Source organism: Adiantum capillus-veneris, chromosome 20, assembly GCF_014529385.1.
Source record: "Adiantum capillus-veneris isolate H3 chromosome 20, ASM1452938v2, whole genome shotgun sequence".
In the NCBI taxonomy this organism is placed as follows: domain Eukaryota; kingdom Viridiplantae; phylum Streptophyta; class Polypodiopsida; order Polypodiales; family Pteridaceae; genus Adiantum; species Adiantum capillus-veneris.
In genome coordinates, this window is record NC_140950.1 from 93,690,194 (window position 1) to 93,709,729 (window position 19,536).

Sequence of the window (19,536 nt, forward strand, 5' to 3'; positions counted from 1 at the left end):
CTTGACACAGCTTTATGGGTTGAAATAGTCTTCGGGTTGACGGCTGGCGAGGCGTTCTTTAAGCACATTCAGTGCCTTTTGGTATTTGATTTTTCTTTCTTTGTCTGGCACTTGAAGAAATGGTCACTCTATTCTTCAGCTCCACCGCTAAGTAGCCTACAACTCTGGATGTGAGGTTACTGATCACTGGCACAAAGATCTTTGTTCACCAAGTGAAGAATCCAGTGTAGAAAGCTTCCTCGAATGCAAACATATTGCTTGATGGTAAAAACATACACCTGGCATAGAAGCCGTAAAGGACTTCTTCCAAAGGTTGCCCACTCAGATCATAGCACAAGACTTTGTTACCTTCTAAAAATGACATCCATGGGGATCCTTCTTGCTCAGGCTCATTAAAAACTTGGATGAATGTGAGCAACATTCTGGAAATTTTAAATAGCATTGTGCAAGAGAGATCCGGTAGACTGTTGAAGAAAGACATGGCACCCGTTAGGGTTTTCACCATGTATTCCTCTGTTGCTTGTCCTCTCTCTAGAGCTAGTAGTCTCGGGTAGTTCAACCAGGTTGGCTGCTTCTTTGTTAGTGCCTCATGCTCTTGTCATGTCCTTACTCGAGGTACAGGGCAAAATGTGGGATCTCTTTGCAGGGCTGCAGGTGCTCTTGTGAACAGAATCAGGTATCTCAAATTCTTTTTCAACCAGCTTAACCTCCACTTTGGGTGGTCTTTATTTGCGCCATCTTCTTGCATGTCTTTGTACAGCCTTACCTGTAGTAATTCCACTTTGATGAGAGGGTATGGCAGGGATTGCTGATGCCATTGCGCATTGATCTGATTGGGAGTGAGTTGAGTGACGTTGATAGAGTGTAGAACTCTCAACTCCCAATCCATTGCGGCCTTTCACTGCTCATCCACCTCTTGGGTGCTCTTCTCTTTCAATGCGTCTTCTTCAGCTTTTGATACTTTGAACATATGTATTGTGTCTGCATCTGTGATGTTAATCTGAAAATCCTTTTCACCACTTGGATCTGCTGTGGATTGTGTCTCATACTCAGCAAATGAGACCGAGGGTATGTCTATCTGCGGCAGCTCTAAAGTGCCTACCTCTTCCTGTGTGTCCGGTTTTCCATCTCTGTGGAGTTGGTTAACTCTCTTGAGCTAAGCTATTTCTTTGAGAAGCTCTTCTTCTCTCTGGGCCCGCATCAATGCCAGGTCCCTGCACTGTGATTGCTCCAACTTTAGCCCTAGATCAAGGTCCTTGTTCTTCTTTTCTAGTGCCTTGTACACTTCATCAGTCTCTTTGATCGAGGCCACGGTTGGATTTTCTCTGATTTGCCATAAGAAGATTGCCTGATCATTGATTCATTGTTCAGAGTATTGTAAAGAGGCATTTGCAACATCCAATTGCATTTGAATTTTTTGAGCTGACAGGGATGTCGTAAGAAGTTCATTTGTAATTTCTATCAAATGCTCATCTTTTGCTTTGCAAGCATCGGAAAACTTGGTGAGCAGATCACCTAACTCCATTTCTTTCTGCTGTCTATTTCTAGCTAGATAATGCTGTTTAGCTTTTGCTTTCATCTTCTGCACTTGCCTCTGAAGATCGGTGATGACAGTCATCCTAACGTCCAACTCTCCTTGGAGAGCGCCAATCACCATCTTGAGCTCCTTAGCTTTTGTACTGCGGTGAAGTGCTGCTGAACGGAGTCTCTCCATCATGTCTTGCATCTGCCTTGCATATTTGTTTACTTGCAGTATAACCTCGTCATTTGACTACCAATCCTCCTATCTTGCTAGCTGAGTGAATGTGCCTGCAGCCTCATGTGTGTCTTTTTGCTGCGTCATAGCTGCTGGTTCTTCTTGCGTGGAGGTAGAGGGTTGGCCTTTTTCTTTGTCATCCTAAGGCCGTGTTGCCTCGGTGGTTTTTGGTTGAGTTGAAGTAGAGGGTGATGGCCCAGACTGTGTAGTCTCTTCAGGTGTAGGGCTCCTCTCACTTACTTCTCTAGCTCCGGTTCTTGTTGTTGTTGCTGCTCTTGTGTAGCATTGACGTCTTGTGCAAATTCACTTGCCTTTTGCTCTTGAGGCTTTTGAGTAGCTTCAACGGCTCTCTCTTGTTCCAGATCTGCTTATTTCTCTTTTTATTTCTCATGTTGATCAGCCTCTTGTGTAGATTCTGTTTCTTTGGTGGACTCAGAATCTTTGGCTTTCTCTTTCTCAGGTGATGGTGGTGGGCTTGGCATGGGATGGTCCTGTTGTTCTGTAGGTGGTGAGGTTGGTCTGGGAGACTCGTAACCTTGCTCTTGTGCTTCTTCTCTAGCCGTCTCCTCGGCTTGTCTCTGTTTCTTTGCCTCTTTGGCTTTCCTAGCCGTTTCTTCTGCTTCTTTCAGCTTTAGGGCCTCTGCCTCTTGGTACATTTTCTCCAAAGATTCAGTGGGTCTTCAAATTCCTTTCTTGTGTGATGCTTCATTCTTGGGCCTTTAAGTCCAGTAGGCACCCATTTCTCTAGGTCCTTCCCTTGTGCTTGTCTATTGCACTGGTAGGCTTGCTTCTCTCTTTCAAAGCAAGCTTGTTTTTGGGCTGGGTCTTCTTGGTGGGCGGCCACAACTTTTATTTTCATTCCTTCTCTACGATCTCTCTTTTTCTCGTTATCAGAGCTCTCGCTGTTGTGCCTTTCCGACGAGCTGTCGGGCTGATTCTTGATCGGATTTATAAGATCTTTTTCTTGACCTTGTAGCTCTCGGAGATGGTTGTGCTGCCAATATCTAGGTGTTTTGGTAAGGAGCAAGTGGTAAATTGTCCGCCATGCCAATGGCATGGTATGCTATCCTTGTCAAGACTTCTGGCGCACATAGTAAGTGATATTGCCTTATTTCTTTGTGCCCTTCTCATACACTGTTTACACTCATCGAGAAGATATTATCAATGAATTTTTCCTTGATGATGAATTATAAGGGCATTATTAGGTTATTTTGCAAAAAATCACACGTTAACATCAAACTTCTTCCTCCCTCTTCAAACATTGCCCTTAATTACTTAGTACTTAGTGCCCTTCCACCCCTCCTAGATGGCGTACTCCGGGATGACTGTGTGCATGGGTTGAACAATTGTGTCTATGCATAGCCGTGGTTGGCTCTTCCACGCTATGAAGATCAATGCAATTCAAACCATTATGTTGTGCAAGAGTTGGGTCTTGAGTCATAAACTCAAGGGTTTCCGATGTCTAGGTTTGCTGCTGATGTCTTCCAAAGAGAAAATCTTGTAGGTTGTGTGCTCTCTGTTTAATTGTACCATCAGGATGCTTTAGCACACTGATTGCTTGAGCTGTTGGTAGCACTTTTGACTATTGTTGAGCTTTTCCTCGCCATTGGTAGCTTGGTTTGCTTGGTGCTGCATGGTGTGGCGGAGTCTTTTGAGACTTAACTCGCCATGGTTTTACAATTTTTGGAGAAGATAGGTACTCCTTTTTCTTCCAACCCATTTCCATGTTAGGTTCCTTACTCGGAGATGCCCGTTTTTGTGTTTTAATCCTTGGAACCTTCTTTTGTTTTGTTGGTGAAGTTTTAGGCACCCAAATCTGAATCGGTTTATCCTTAAGCTCTGCTTTTGGTACCCAAATTTGCCTGCCTCCTTGCATGCTACTTGTAGCATTTGATTGTTGAGGGGATGGAGAAGATTGACTCTTCGTGGTTTGGTCTGCTGATTGCTTCTTTTCCATTCCTCCTTGCTTGGTGCAATTGGAACAATGAGTTGCCCTCCTTTGGGTGATGGATTTAGCTGATTTGTATCCCAATATGGTATTGCTTTGTATGTTCGCATCCAGGGAATTCCAAGAATCATCATCTCATTCATGTGTTCATCTGGTAAGCATACAAAGTGATGAGGACATGAACATACATGTACTATCACGTTCAAGTTGACTACTCCCAATGTTGGAGTTGGGTTTTTTTTGCATCCTTTGATTGTTGTTATTCTTGTTGTCAATGCTTGACTTGTTGCCTTTTTGTACGTGGAATAACTGACTGCATTTACTCTAGATCCTGTGTCGACCAAAGCATTGGTGCTATGATTGTTGAGCTGTACTTTGATGCGCAAGTCCATTCCATGTAACCAGTCATCATCTGTTGAAATTGCATCTTTAGGTAATTCCCATTGTTGGTCATCAATTTTCAGAGTGTTGATGGGAATCGGTATTTGTTGATTCTTGAGAGTATCTTTTCGCTTGAGTACCCGAAGCCGAGCTTCCTCTTGGGCTTCATCAATAACGTGCTATCGTTTAATCTTCCTTTGCTTGGCTGCATGCATTCTTTCTAGCAATTCATTGGTTAGTTGCAAATTGTATTTCTTTAAACGACATCCACTAACCCAATTAGCCATTGGTTCACCATCTAGGGTGGACAATTTTACTACACCACTTGGAGATACATCTTCAATGATAAACGGTCTGTTTCCCTTTTTCTTAAACTTGGGAAAGTGTTGCTTAAGGGAATAGATTAAAACTAAGTTCCCTTTCTTGAAGATTTTTGTGATCAAGTGGGAATCAAAAAACTATTTTTGTTTCCACTTTTGTTCATAGATATGAGCTACAGCCGTTAGCCTTTGCTCATCTAGCGTTTCCAAATCTTCAAGTCTTTTTGACAATTCATGTCCAGTCCACTCAAGATTCTGTACTACCCTTAATGTCGGCAATAGAAATTCTATTGGAAGTATGGCATCTAGACCATAAACAAGGTTAAATGGTGTAGCATTCTGTACTACCCTTAATGTCGGCAATAGAAATTCTATTGGAAGTATGGCATCTAGACCATAAACAAGGTTAAATGGTGTATTATTTAAAGTTTTTTTGAATGAAACTCGAGAAGCCCATAGAGTAGCATGGAGATTTATTTCCCAGTCCGTCCTTCTTGAACTAACCACTTTAGTCAGCACCGAGCTAAGAATTCTATTCGTATGCTCACCTTGTCCGTCTGCTTGTGGGTGATAGGGAGCTAATTTGTTATGGTGGAAAATAGTCTGTAGCTACAATGATATATTGAGCTTGGGTTCTATAAGCAGGTGGCTGTATCGGTCCAACAAAATCTATACCCTATTTTGCGAAAGCTCTAGCCCCCATCATTGGTCTTAAGGGAATGATATCGACTCATGTTGGCATTTTTTTCTCGTTGACAAGCATCACACATTCGAACATATTCTTTGGAATTTGCAAAAAGTGTTGGCCACCATATGCCTGCCATCAAGATTTCTTTTGCAGTGGTCTCACTAGAAAAGTGACCTCCAGCTAATCCAGCATGTGCTTGTTCTATAATCGGAATATACTCGTTTTCATTTGTACAAAGATGCAAATGTTGATCTTTACCTCTCCGATACAATTGGTTCCCAATAAGAGCATAGTCTCTTGCTTCAATTTCAATTGCTCTTTGATGGCGTTTACTCGTATCCTCAGGAAATGTTTGGATTGATAAGTAAGTAACCAAATAATTACTCCACTTAGGAACAAGTGACATTTGAAACAATGTTACATGAGGTATGGGTGTTTGTTTTTGACATTGAGAGCATTCCTTTACAAAAGAGCGAACATCTCTCCTCATAGTCAGCCAAAATACTCCAAGTCTCAAGATTCTTTGCATAGTTTGGTCTTCCGCAAAGTGAAGTCCTACTATGGTAACATGTGCTTGACTTAGGTACTATTCGTTTTCTTCAGGATTAATGCATAAAAGCAATATCCCGTCCCAATTTCTTTTGTATAGCCTACTAGCTAGTAGTTGATACATAGCCGATTGCTCGATTTATTTGATCGTGATAGGAAGTGGTATTTGTGAATCCACTTGAGCTATCATCATCAATGACACAATGTTTTCCAACCATCGGGGTATCATTTCCACGGAGAACAAATAGACATCTGGTAGATCATCGTCTACCCCTTTGGGTGATTCTCCTGAAACAATCCTTGACAAATGATCTGCTCGTTGATGTGTAGTGCCTTTTTTTATAACCACAGTGAAATCAAATTCTAGAAGAATGATGAACCATCTCACTATTCTCCCAGTGGTGCATGGCTTGTTGACCAAATACAACAAATCTTGGTGGTCCACAAAGAACACAAACTTGTTGGCTAATAGGTAATGTCTATACTTTTTAACGGCATAGAGCATTATTAATCCTTCCATTTTGGTGGTGGTGTAATTATTTTCCACCATATTTAATTGTCGACTAGCATAAGAAATAGGAAAGTCAATTTTCCCATCTCCTGGTTGAGTTAGTATACAACCGATAGCAAAATTGGAAGCATCTACATGTACGTGGAATACCTTATTCCAATCTGGTGCTTTCAATATTAGAGCTGAAGTGAGAGCTTGCTTAAGCTTCATGAAGGATTCTTCACATGCCTTGGTCCATTCAAAGTGTGTAATCAATCTATACATGGGTTTTGCAATTATAGCGTACATGTAGATGAACCGTCGGTAATATCCAAAATGCCCCATGAAGGCTTATACCCCTTTTACTGTTGTTGGTCTACGCAAATCAGCAATGACATGAATCTTCTCAATATTAGTAGGTATGCCATTTTTAGACACTATATGTCCAAGAATTTTGCCTTGTCTACCCATGAATGTGCACTTTTCAGGATTTAAGCAAATCCTATAAAGTCTACATTTTTTTAATATCTTTTTGAGGTGTTCAAAATGATCAGCCCGGATTGATGAATGTATGCATAGATCATCCATATATACTTCCAAGAGTTTCCTATGATATTATTTGAAGGCATGGCTCATCAACCTTTGAAATGTGGCTGGAGCATTAGTTAACCCAAACGACATAACCCGATAGGCAAATATACCCCATTCTGTTGCAAAAGTAGTTTTATGCTGATCTTTTGGGTCAACCAAAAGTTGATCGTATCCCGAAAATCCGACTAAGAAGCTGTAAGTTTCTTTTCCTGCAACTCGTTATAAAACATGCTTACTTATCGAAAGAGGAAAGTTATCTCTCATGGTAGCTGCATTCACCTTTTTGAGATTAACACACACTCATAATTTTCCATTCTTCTTGGGTACTACCACAATTGGAGACACCCAATCTGTGTGTTCAATTTTGTAAATGAATTTGGCTTCCTTTAGTTTTTTGAATCTCTTCTTTTATCTTCCTGGCAAATGTTTCATTATACGCGTATGGCCTTTGTCTACTTGGTTCCACATCATCTCTCATGGGGGTATGTTGATAAATTTTTGGATCAACACCCTTGAGATCCTTGTACGACCAAGTGAAGATATCTTGGTATTCCTTTAACAAGCTCAGCAAGAGATCTTCTTCTTCTTCTGTTAGGTCATTCGCAATGTAAGCCAGTCTAGGTTCTTCTCCTTGTTCAGCCACGTCGAGATCCTTTTAGCGTTTTCAGGTCCTTCGTAAGACTCGCCCTATTTCCATAGTTCTTAATAGATTGTTTGACTATAATTTTCCGATCTTGGAGAGTATACTTTTTGTGATGGGATGGAACATGCATTACATCCTTACCATCCTCTTCTGTGGTTTCCATTTTGGTTGTGTATATCTCCTTTAGAGCTTTTTTCAACTGTTGATATTTATTTTTCTGCTCGACTCATGTCATGGTTGGCTTCTTATCCTATGGGTTTGCTAGAGTACCCTTTCTTGGATTTCTCGATGTTTGAGACATTTTTGAGTTTTTGTTTGAAGGATATCTGCCCATTATTTTGTCCTTGACACAATCATTTTCATCTATCTGCATCAAAAATTGTGTTTTACTGGAGACTGGCGGCATAGGCCGTGTTTTCACAATTTTTTCATCTATACCATTTTTGTCTTCTTGATTTCTGGTTTGAAAAGTCAATTTCTTTTTCCTCCCCTCCTTTTAAGAGTAGCTTAGCTCTCATAAGCTCTTTTCCTGACCCCGAAACTTTTGAGGTAGCTGAGCATTCATCTAACTCATTAGTTGCATCGTCTACTATGGCAAAAGTGTGTTGATATTTAATTCCACAACAATTGACTATCACCTTTTCAAGCAGCCCTAAATGGTCTCTCAATGTGTCTGTCAGCCAACTGCAATTTCATTCGAGTTTATCTAATAGTTGACTGTCCCCAGGATTCCCATACTGCTTTAGTAGCTATGGCTTTGTCTGGTCCACTATCTAGTATTGCCATGGTTTCAATGTCATTATACTTCACTAGGAGGGTGGTGTTTCCTTCCTCTCCTTCATAATATTCTCCGACTTTGTTCATAGGAACTGATCGAATCTCTTTGTTGTTCATTTCATTTTTCAATTTTCCCAAATTTTTTGAGATTAACCCCGTTATCCCCATCTTCTCTAGGGTTTTTTATAAATCATTCCATAAGTATGGTCTGAGTTTTAACAATTCTCTCAAGGTAAGAGTGCATTGGATGGGTGTAGACATGATTGAATGAATGTTGTCTACTTCTAGGGTCTGTTCAGCTCTTTTTACTTGAGTGATCTTACACACGATGGATTCATCTTCATTATCTCCGAAGTAAGAAGGTAATGTTTTCATGGTCAATGGTTTCGACATTCCTGAAGCTTTTGATCCGCAATCCCCGTACAAGGATTGTACATCGATGTTCATATCAGACGGTAGGTTATCCAACCATACTTCCTGTAACATTTAATGGCCTAGTAACTTGTGTGTAGCGGAAAATAGCATGAACATAGTGAGCATTTCATTAGAATAGATTCCTAATGAGATTAACAAAAGTGCTTGGGTGAAGAGAGCAACAAAAAGAATAACACCTAGTTAGAAAGCATGACCAATACTTCAAAAGAGAGAGAAATTAAGCAATTGACAACAGTTGAGGACCGGATTTGCATGGAGCCGGTCCCCCCTCCAAAAGGCTTTGTATTATGGTTTCTCCCATCAAGAGAGACATTTTACAATACAATTTCTTGTGTTCCTTAAATACTAGCTAGTGCAATGAAGATGGAAACATCATGCACTATGCAAAACACTTATCAAACACAACTTCAATTCCCTCACAGTCTCAAACCCAAGACCTCACGCACCTTTGAAGATGGTGAGAGCTAGCGGGGTATGAGTGTAGATTGAGAGAAAGGAGTATTCTTACAATAAAGATGTGCATCTCCTCACATAATCACTCATATTAGCATATCTTAGCTTAGTAATTAGCATGGTAGAGGAGATGAGCATGCATTGAAGCTTGGCTCTTGGTTGGATTTGCATCACAAAGCCAAGAGTTGTTGGTGTAGGCCTTCCTTCTCACAAGCTTGGAGTAGGTGATAAGCTTTCCATTAAAGCTTGAGAAGGAGAGAGACCCTTCTTTACTTCACACATGAGATTGTGTGAGTGTGTGTGATAATGCCTTTCAAAAATCACCCCCCTCTCTCTCTTAGTCGACCCCTCTTGCTATTTGCTCTTGCTAGCATCCTATTGGACTTCTCCAGGCTTAGCCAATGGTAATTAAGCAGCATAAGTGATAGCCTTCTGACATGTGTCCCCCTTTCCCATTTTGTGAGAGCTTTAGGTAATTATTTAATTCAACTAAACTCTCATTGGACCCCTTTGCCTCCTGGCCAATAGGAATCAGGCAAGCCATTGGGTTGCTGAATGCTCATTGGTCCCCTTGGGATACTGTCCAATAGTCTTCTAGAGAGCTTAATTCTTATTGGTTATTTTATTAAGTGTTTTTAAATTAATTAAACTAGATTTACTCTAGCCTTATTCTCATTGGTTCACCTCCATGGCCATCCAATAGGAATTGGGTACACCCTGTGGGAATCTGGGCTAGGGAGTTGACATGTGTTCGTCATTCCCTTTGTGTAAAGGGAGCTTGTGTGTGTGTGATTTTCTCTCTCATCCCCTACTTGCAAGGCTCGCCCCCTCCTATGTAGGGATCGACAAAGACTTTTTGTGACACACACTAAGCATCCAATTTCCCTAGTGTTTGGCCTTTGGACACAACCTTTGAATTTTGGAACCTTAGCATTTTGGAAGTCTTAATGGGCTGAACCTTAGGGTCTCTTAAGCCCATTGTTGGACATTGCTCTTTTGTAGATGGCCCCCCCCTTTGGATCCCTATTTTTTCTCCTTTGGGTCCCTACTGTGGCTCGGTCTGCTAGCTTAACCAATATTCTAGCTTTTTCTCCCCTGGCACTTCCCCATAATAAATGATCAGTTTAACATGAGAAAATCATTTAGGAGAATTAGATATTGATTATTATGACATTACCTCTCTCTTGAAATCATAGTCGTCCTTGAGTATGGAGTAGAGAAGATAAAGATTATTCATTAGTCGGTTTTCCTAGCGGGTAGAGGATCCCTATGTTACCCTATGACATCATTACACAATGGATGATTAGTCCATTTGGCACTTGAGAGCCTGAGGCTGCTGCAAGCATGTATGCACATTAGTCCTATTATATTCCATAGTAGAGTGACAAGCTCTACTTGGTGTTCGGGAGACATCGTCTCCGCAAACTTGATGTAAGCATGCATACTACTTCATTTTTGTGCACAATATAGAAAAAGAGAGTCTTATAAGACAAAATTTTTGTTCATTTTTAACATTTGTACATTTGCTTACTCTTGGAAAGCATTGTAAGCATTGACAAGGTTTAGGTTATCCTTTAATTGTATGCCTTGCATCCATCTAGCATCTTCAAAAGGATAATTCTTAAACTTAATAAGATATCATCGAATAGTCTTACCGCCTCTTAGTACCTTGTCTTCATGTCAGAGAATGGACTCGGGCTGCAGCACCTCTTCTTGGTCCTCGATCTCTGGTGGATCTTCAATAGTTGGTTCTTGAGGTGGCTCTCCTTTGTAAGGCTTTAGTAGGCTCACATGGAAAGCGTTGTGTATGAGCCAATAGTTGGGCAACTTAAGTTGATAGGCCATCTCATTGATTGGCCTAAGAATATGGAAGGGACCATAGAACCTTTTTGCTAACTTAGCATAGTACTTTTAGTGTCCCGTAGGATTCTTGCCCGTCTTGTGCCTTAATCGAGCCTTGGGAAATTTGAGTAAGACCCAATCATTTTCTTTAAAAGCTTGGGCTCTTCAGTGCTTATCAGCAGCAGCCTTTTGTCTTTGTTGTGAGATAGAGATAACATCCTTAATCTTTTGGAAAGATTCGTGTAGGTCTCAGCTATACTCATCTACAGCGAAGATCTTCCCGTGTACCTTAAGTAGAAAGGGACTTTTTGATCTCCCCTCAATTACCTCAAAAGGTGCTTTTCCCATGGAAGTATGTACAGTGTTATTGTAGGCATATTCCACGGAGATGAGCTAAGCCTAACCATGCCCTTCTCAACTAACTCATGCACTTTCCGCATAATCTCCCCTTATTGAGCTTAAGAAACTCTATAAGGAGGTTTTTTAGGCGGTGAGATTTCTGGAAGAAGTTCAATTGCATGGTCATCATTACCTCATTTAGGAGGTAGCTCACAAGGGATGTCGTCAATAAAGACATCTTGAAACCCCTTGAGAAAATTGGATAACTCTAATTCCTTTTGATTGTGTATATTTTCTTTTGCTAAAACATTAGGTTCATTTTGAGAATCTTTAACAAAAATCATGTACATGGAAATAGAGCTCTTTATTGACTTGTTGAAAGCATGAGTATGCACAATGGTTATAGTGTTACCATTTCCTTAGCATCTATATACATATCTTTTTCCCTGAACTTAAAGGAGATTCTCCTTTCATGGAATTTAACATTGGCAGCCATGCGATCAAACCATGGTGCCCGTAGGATTACATCCTCATGCTTGAGAGGAGAGATAAAGAAGTCCTCTTTGTCCACATAGCTTTGGCCATGGAGCCTCAATTTCCCGATTAAGGGAGTGACTGAAGCTTCTTGCCCCTTGAAAGCACCGTCTGTGAGTAGGACATCTCCCATCTCGTAGGTTTGTATGCCTAGCTTGGTGGCAAACTCTATAGATATAAAATTATGAGTAGAACCGGGGTCAAAGAGAATAAAAGAATCATGTTCTCTTACCTTTCCCCAAGCATGGCATAGAGGAGATCCTTTGTGGTGATTTTCCTCCTCTTCGGATTTTGACCAAGGTAGCTCTAAGAGGAACATGGCGGTTGTTCTTTTGGGGACAAGCGCGGTATGCATGCCCTTGTTCATAGCACTTGAAACACCGGTTATCCTTGCGATAACACTCAAGCTCTTCAGGAGAGAGTTTATTTTTGCCTTTATAAACTCCCTTCTCTTTAGCTTTGTTGGAGTTGCCCTTAGGAGACTTTTGGACATTGTCCTTCCCCTTAGGCTCATTGGAACCCTTTTTTTGGGGGGGACTTAGAATTCCTCTTAGCCCCTATTTGGAAATTGATTCGAGAGGCCACCATATTATGATGTATTACCGCCGATATGGTGCGTGGCCTTTGGGAGTTGACATACTCCGTCATTTCTTCAGTTAAGCCCGCACAAAATTGCTGCTTTTTCTCTCCAAAATCCAACTTTTTGAAGACAGTGGCTTTGAGTTGTAGGTCCCAAAACTTGTCTACATATTTGTGGATGGATTCATAGGGAGAGAGCTTCAAGCTTCACCATTCGGTGAGTACTTTGTCTTTGACATCGGTGGCCAAAACAGCTTCATAATGGAAGCTCTTAAAGCTTTCCATATTCATGGAGCTTCACCATTGGCCCGTAAGCTAGACCATCATTGTCTGGCGGACTTTTGAAAGTGCATAGCTACATGGTGTAGCTTTGAGGACTCCGTGAAGCCCTCATCTCTGAACGCTGCATCAAATTGTTGGATAAAGGCCAAAACTTTGTCCGTAGCACCAAAAGTTCCATCATAGGTAAGGAAAGAGATGCTCTTCCCTCCCTCTTTGAATTTCTTGAGCTTGGACGACCTCTTCCATGCGGCATAGGATTTCCTATGGCCTCTTATTTTTTATGGTTCAAAGGTTGCACCATCACTTTCTTCAGAAGATGAAGAATTTGAGGAAGATGGAGAAGAGGGTGACCTCTTTCTCGCCATTTTCTTTCCTTGATCTTCTTTGTCTTCACCGTCACTTTCATAAGAGGAAGAGGATGAAGAGTATGGAGAAGAGGGTGTCCTCTTTCTCGCCTTTTTCTTCTCTTGCTTTTTTTCATCCATCTTTGAAGTATGGTGTGGAGAAGTATGCAATGGTCTTCTCCGTTTTGAAGGTGATGGAGAGTGTTTAGCCCGCCGTCTTTGTGGAGCCATCTCCGCCGAGGTGGCGGGAGACTCACTTCTTTCTCGTTCCTTCGGTGGAGGCTCTTGAACTCTCCTTTGAGAAGAAGATGAGTCATCAAGGAGAAAATTTTTGAGCCCTTCATAGGGATCCTCTTCTTCTTCACGAATCGGAGAGAGACCTCTTTTGGAAGTCTCGCAAGGAGGCTTCCTAGGTGTTCTCTCGTCATGGTGGGGAGTTTGGAGAATCCCATGAGCACGAAGCTGCCGTTGCACTTCACTTTGGAGGGATGGATTTCCCATGGCTTGTTGAAGCCTAGAAACAAGATATTTAACAAGCATCACGACATCATTAGTAGCTTGCTCATTAGCAAAATCAAAGTTATCAACATTAATTTCACTCTCTTTACTATTGTCAGTCATTCTAACAACTTTTAGGTATAAACTTTTTAGGTGTACTTTGGCACTTCAAGCCCTAGTTGCTACTCCTCTTTACCCCTTTAGAAAAAGCACTCAAGCTACTCCCGGGGGATTCACTGTGTTTTTCCGTACGGTACCACATGAGTGTACAATAGGGGGGTTTTTAGATTTTGTACATAAGCGTATACAATAGGGGTAGCCCCTCATTATTTCATACTCATACCGTACACATAAGGGAGGGGGGGGGGGGGGGGGGGGGGGGGGTGGAGGGTGGTTAGATTGGGGCTACATTCAACTACCTGAGCCACCTTAAATACATTAGTAAGCCTCTCTCTCTCTCTCTCTCTCTCTCTCTCTCTCTGCCAAGCTCGTAGCCAAGCTCAAACCCCTCTAATTTTTCAAAATTCCCAAAATAGACTTCAAATTTTTAAAATTCCCAAAGTACCCATGTATCTATTTTGATCGGATTGATCAAGATTTTCTAATTTTTATTCCTTTTTTACAATTGAGATGCATTTTTGAGTGGTTATTAGCATGTAATTTGTCACATATTACCACACAAAACAAGCGATTATGTCCACAAAGATAACACATAAGTGTAGTCATCAACAAAATGTCAATCATTGAAATCGGTTCATGGGTGTCGTGGGATTTTTTTGGGACCGCGGCCCTGTGTGTGACGCTCTTGGCAAGCAATTGCATCAGTGTTCGGAAAAAAACATTTATTTAAACCTACAGAATTCCTTTTCTTGAATTTGCCAAGAGGAAATTTTAGAAAATTACATTTATTTTTCAGGTTGTTACACTATTTTTCTCTATTTTGGGACGGAATTTCTCCTTTTCTCCTTGCTGTCAACCGGCAATTTTGAATTTAAAGCGGCACGATATTAAGTCGAGACACATTTTTCTCAATGGATGATTGCATCTGTGCGGACAGAAGTGGAAGAAGGAGAGCCCCAATTAATCCTCGCTTGCAGAATCCTAGCATTGTGTCGTGCAGTGCTCAAAATAAACTTTTTTCCAAAAACTTGGCAAACCTGCATATGTGAAACAACAGAGGTAAATTGACAAAATTTGAAGGTTTCTACACCAAATTAGAATGCAATGTTTAATTACAACCAAAGATAATATGTAGTTAACTTTTGCTTAATTGTGATGAGTGAAAGCGCTCTTATGCTACCATCTGTTAGTCGAGAGCGAAAGTAAGAAACTTTGAGCCCTTTTGCCAAGAGAGCATGAGGAAAACCGAATGTCCTTTAATCTCTCCTTGCTCTCTTATTTACACAAGCATTAGCCCACTCCTCTAAGTCTTTCCCTGCTATGCCTTGTACAGAATTTGTTGCTTCCACACAATTTACTTCTTTCCTAATTTATGCACATGAATTGCCCTTAAATTCCCTTTATACATGACCTACCCCTTGCTTTATCCAATCCACCAAATTAACTCTGTATGTGTGACAAATTAAGCCTTAAATATAAGGGAAATATTCAATATATCATTGATTGTTGAGTCTCAATCAAAGAGAGAGAGAGAGAGAGAGAGAGAGAGAGAGAGAGAGAGAGAGAGAGAGAGAGAGAGAGAGAGAGAGAGAGAGAAGAAGAAGAAGAAGAAGAAGAAGAAGAAGAAGAAGAAGAAGAGTATTTTAACGTCGTAGGAAACTATCCCTAGAGATCTCAAAGATCTATTTGACGAGGAGAGTTGAACTCAAGACCTTTTATTCAAGAGAAAAATGGTGTGAGAGAGAGGGAGAGATGCTTGCAGATAGGGCTTTGGGTTTTCTCAACTTCAAATATAAAATTTAGTGGTAAATTTGAAAATTGTGGGACTACAATAAACCTAGGTTTTTTTACGAGCACTATCTTCTCTTCATTGAATTTGGGCATCAGCTCCCCCGTGAGTCGTAGACCCTTTGCAGACGAGGTGTTGGGCCTCTCTCGTCCCCTGTCGAAGCTCTCTACAAACTCCCACATGTGCTTGGTGTCTGCGTGCGGTACTGTTGCGCCCTCTCAGCGACAGTAGCACCCTGCAAAGCGGCATCTCTCCCCTCCCTCAGAGCCTCCGACGGGCCTCCGACCTGAAGTGAAGGTATTAAAATTTTTTTCCACAGTCAGCATGTCTGCGATTTTTTGAAAAATTATTAAGTGGTCGAGCAAGTCGGAATGGAAAAGTTGACAATGGAGGTTGTTACTTACTTTATCATCGAACTGTGCATTCTGCATGATAGAACTTGCATTATCATCGAGGCAAAAGAAAGAAGGAAAGTACAGTAATGAGATTTGATTAGGTTCAATCTGCATTTTTATGTAGTACAGTCCTCTTCAAAGCTTTCTTTTTCATGTCCTTTTGGGGCCTCCTTTCCATCTCTTAAATCTTAAACTCATGCAAGTCTACGTTCAGTGTCAGGAAGAGTAAGAGTTGCTGTGCGACTTAGGCCGAGGAACTTTGAGCAGCTAAAAAATGATGCTGATTTTGCTGATTATGTGGAGTTGATTCCAGAGGTCTTCTTCTCATTCCCTACCTCGTTGCTTCATGGGAAACTTTACCGGCATTAGCTCAAGACAGGTTCTATATTGTGCCAATGCCTTGTTTTAATCGATCTGTCTTTTGAACTTTTCACAGCTGAAGCAACTGAAGCTGAGGAGGAATAATTGGGACTGTGAGACGTTCCAGTTTGATGAGATTCTGAATGAAATTGCTTCTCAGAAACGAGTCTATGAAGTAGTGGCAAAGCCTGTGGTTGAGGTCCTTCATTGCCCCCTACCATTTTCAACCCATTTTATTCAAGTAGATAGTGTTATAGATAGGGAAATAGAGTCTTTGGGTGCTTGTTCTTCGTGTCTAAAGATATTTGCTTAGATGTTGGTTTGGCTTGTGATAGTGGCCTATTTTGCAAGATATTTTGTATGTTATGTTTAAAACTCTATCTGATTGTATATACTTGGCATCCCTCTTCTTTTTGCCTGCAAAGTGTGCTAGAGGGGTATAATGGCACTATCATGGCATATGGTCAAACAGGCACAGGTAAAACTTTCACCCTTGGCAAGCTTGGGGAGGAAGATGCTGCCGACTGTGGAATCATGGTTCGAGCCATGGAGGATATTCTTGCAGATACATCTTCTGAGCAAGGTTCAGTAATAGTCTCATATCTGCAGGTGACTGCTTTTGGCCTCTGTTTACTCTGTACATGTACATGCTTTGTAATCTCCTTAAACCAAAGCTACCTTAAACGGGCCTTAAATGCATTAGTCTTCTTGAATGTTTGTGTTCCTAGAGAAATGCCTTTCACCTGTTAGTTTTGGAACGATGTACTGTGGTGCATAGTTGTGTCTCATTTTGAACTTGTTAGGGTGTATAAAATTAATCAATTAGCTTCAAAATTCAGATGGTTGAACTTGAAAGTATTTAGGATGGTTTTCTTACTTTGAAAAGGAGGCGCACCTCCCAAACAGCCTAATAGTGGTTTATAGTGTACACCTTTTAATGAATCTTTGAGTTGCAAATACTACTGTTTTGGGCCAATGATTCTTCCACCCTTGACTGCATGCAGCTCCTATATCTGGCTAAACATACAATTGTCTAGCTCAAGATGAAGTTTATGTTGTTATGCAACCAAAGAGAAATAACAGACTGATGGTGGAGGTGTCAAGAAATGATTGTTAAAACATTCAGTCTAAAATATTAAGAGGCTCTAAGGCAAGCTTATGGTGACTCCTATTTGTGAAGGTCATGTCATCTATCATACAATTCAACATAGACTCTGGTGTTATACCGTCTACATAATTGCAGTTAGTTATACAGACCTCGGGAATGATGCATGTCACCTGTGATGGTTTGATGTCTGAAGATATGCCAGAGAATTTTCATTTAATTCTCTGGATGTCTTTTACCTAGAGGCGTTGCCTCATGAGACTCAAGCTTCGAAATGCTGCACTGTAGGGTGTTAGTAGGGTTTCCCTTGCCTATATTTTACTTCTCTTTGGGGCCACCACTAGTTCCTTTGCTCGCCTGCACATATCCGAGGTCACAACAATCTTTCCAAGAATTTGTAGTGACATAACTACTGATGTGTGCATTAGTAAGTTGGGTGGAAATGCAAGGCCTCATAGCGTCACCATCATCGAATTCGATGCAGTTGGTGATGGAGTTACTATTAATACTCATGCGTTTACAAATGCCATCTTTTACCTCAATTCTTTTGAGGATAAGGGGGGTGCCCAGCTCTATGTTCCTGCTAGATGATGGCTGACGGGAAGCTTCAAGCTTATTAGTCATCTGTTTCTGGACAAAGACGCTGTCATGCTAGGCTCTCAAGTATGCTCTCTCTGCCCCATTCCCTACCTTTTTTTCTCATGTACGATATTCACTACATTTTCCTAGTTTCTCAGGCCCTCCATAGCCCTTAGATGAGACAATCACTACACTTTAATGGCAACCATATGGGGGATGCATATGGTTATCAGACTTTGAAATATAGTATGATTTAGATCCCCAAGAAATTCTATATGTCGGATACCATATGTCACGTGACACATCCAACCCTATGTGTCCGTGGACAAGCTACACCATAACAGGGTTTCCATCAAGTCCAGTCAGTCTAGCTTAGAAGTGATCTGGCACTTTTGTGAGTCTATTCGTAGACTATGCATGCCCAGTCACTTAGTATAGATGCATATCCTTTGGTTGCACACAACATAAGCATATTCATGTACAACAGATTCCATCAGAGTCAGTTTGGGGATTTTTCCAGTGACCTTAGTCTAATTTCCCTATTTTTGACATTTTTCACTTCTTTATTAAGTGACTTTTGTTGGAAACTGAGTAGGGAAAATTGGGTAAGTTAATATATAAGCAACCCAAAGCTAGCAATCTTTGGCAGATGAGCAAGGAGCACAACAGGCCACAAGCAGCAGGTACTCCCTCTCTCTCAGCAAGAACCCATCAAGTACCTTCCCGCCAGCATCCCCTTCACCATAGCGTTTTCTTCACATCGCTAAGACCTCCACTCAGCGTGGCGTTTTCAACAGACTCAGGACCGGCGACTTCACTCAGCCTAGCGTTTCCAAGATCGCCATAGAAGTTGCAATGCTCTAGCGGTTTTAGCCTTCAGGCATTGCAATAGTCAGCATTTTTGAGTACAAATCAAAACAACCTATTCAACGATCTCAGCAGAGTAAAAACGAAACCCTAGCACATCAGATTCCAGCGTTTTGCCTAGCATTTTTCAGCATAAGAAAACGTAGCCATAAGCCTGCAGGAAACATCGTTTTCAGCCCTTTATAGTCAGCGTTTTCAGCTTTCAATCGTAGGAACAAATCAGCATTTTTCAAGGGCAATTACAGTAGTGATTTTCAGCCCAAAAAACGCAGCCAAACCTGCGTTTTCAGCCGCACAAATCAGCCCCAAAGTTCTCCCAGATTTCAGCCTCTAAGTCATCGTCGTCGTCCCCGTCGTCGTCACCGACATAGTCCCAAGTTGTAACAGTCCATTGCATCTTCATTGTATCACTTGTGCAATCAATAAGTAGACCCCTCTCTCCGACAAGAGTGGGGCCTTCGGAGGAGGGTTTTTTAACCTCTCGGGTGTCGTATCTCTCTTCTCTCTTTCTCCCAGTCTCGTACACTTGCACGCATAGTGTCCACTCACTTTGTTTGTGATCATAGCACTCTCCCTTAAGAACGGAAGGCTCTCCCTTCCATAAGAACTAAAAGGAACCTTGAGCACATATGGATCACCCATCTTGAGAAATACAACATTCATTTCGCTGCACCTAACACCATACTTGAGGTTGACTATGCGGTAAGGTCAGAGTAATGTGTCCAACTTGCTGAGGCCAACCAAGGACTTAAAGAGTCTAAATTATTCTGTACAATCTGATTTGAGCTCTTGTTTAGCTAATATGGATTGTACCTGATGGGGAACAAAATAACATGCTTCTTGTGACCTTTAAGTATTATTTGCAGCTTGAA

At 41.2% G+C, this 19,536-nt stretch overlaps 1 pseudogene; it reads left to right on the forward strand.

Annotated features, from left to right (window-relative positions):
- The first annotated feature begins 15,787 nt into the window (after nt 1-15,787).
- LOC147432913 (uncharacterized) lies at nt 15,788-17,947 on the forward strand (annotated as a pseudogene).
- The last annotated feature ends 1,589 nt before the right edge of the window (nt 17,948-19,536 follow it).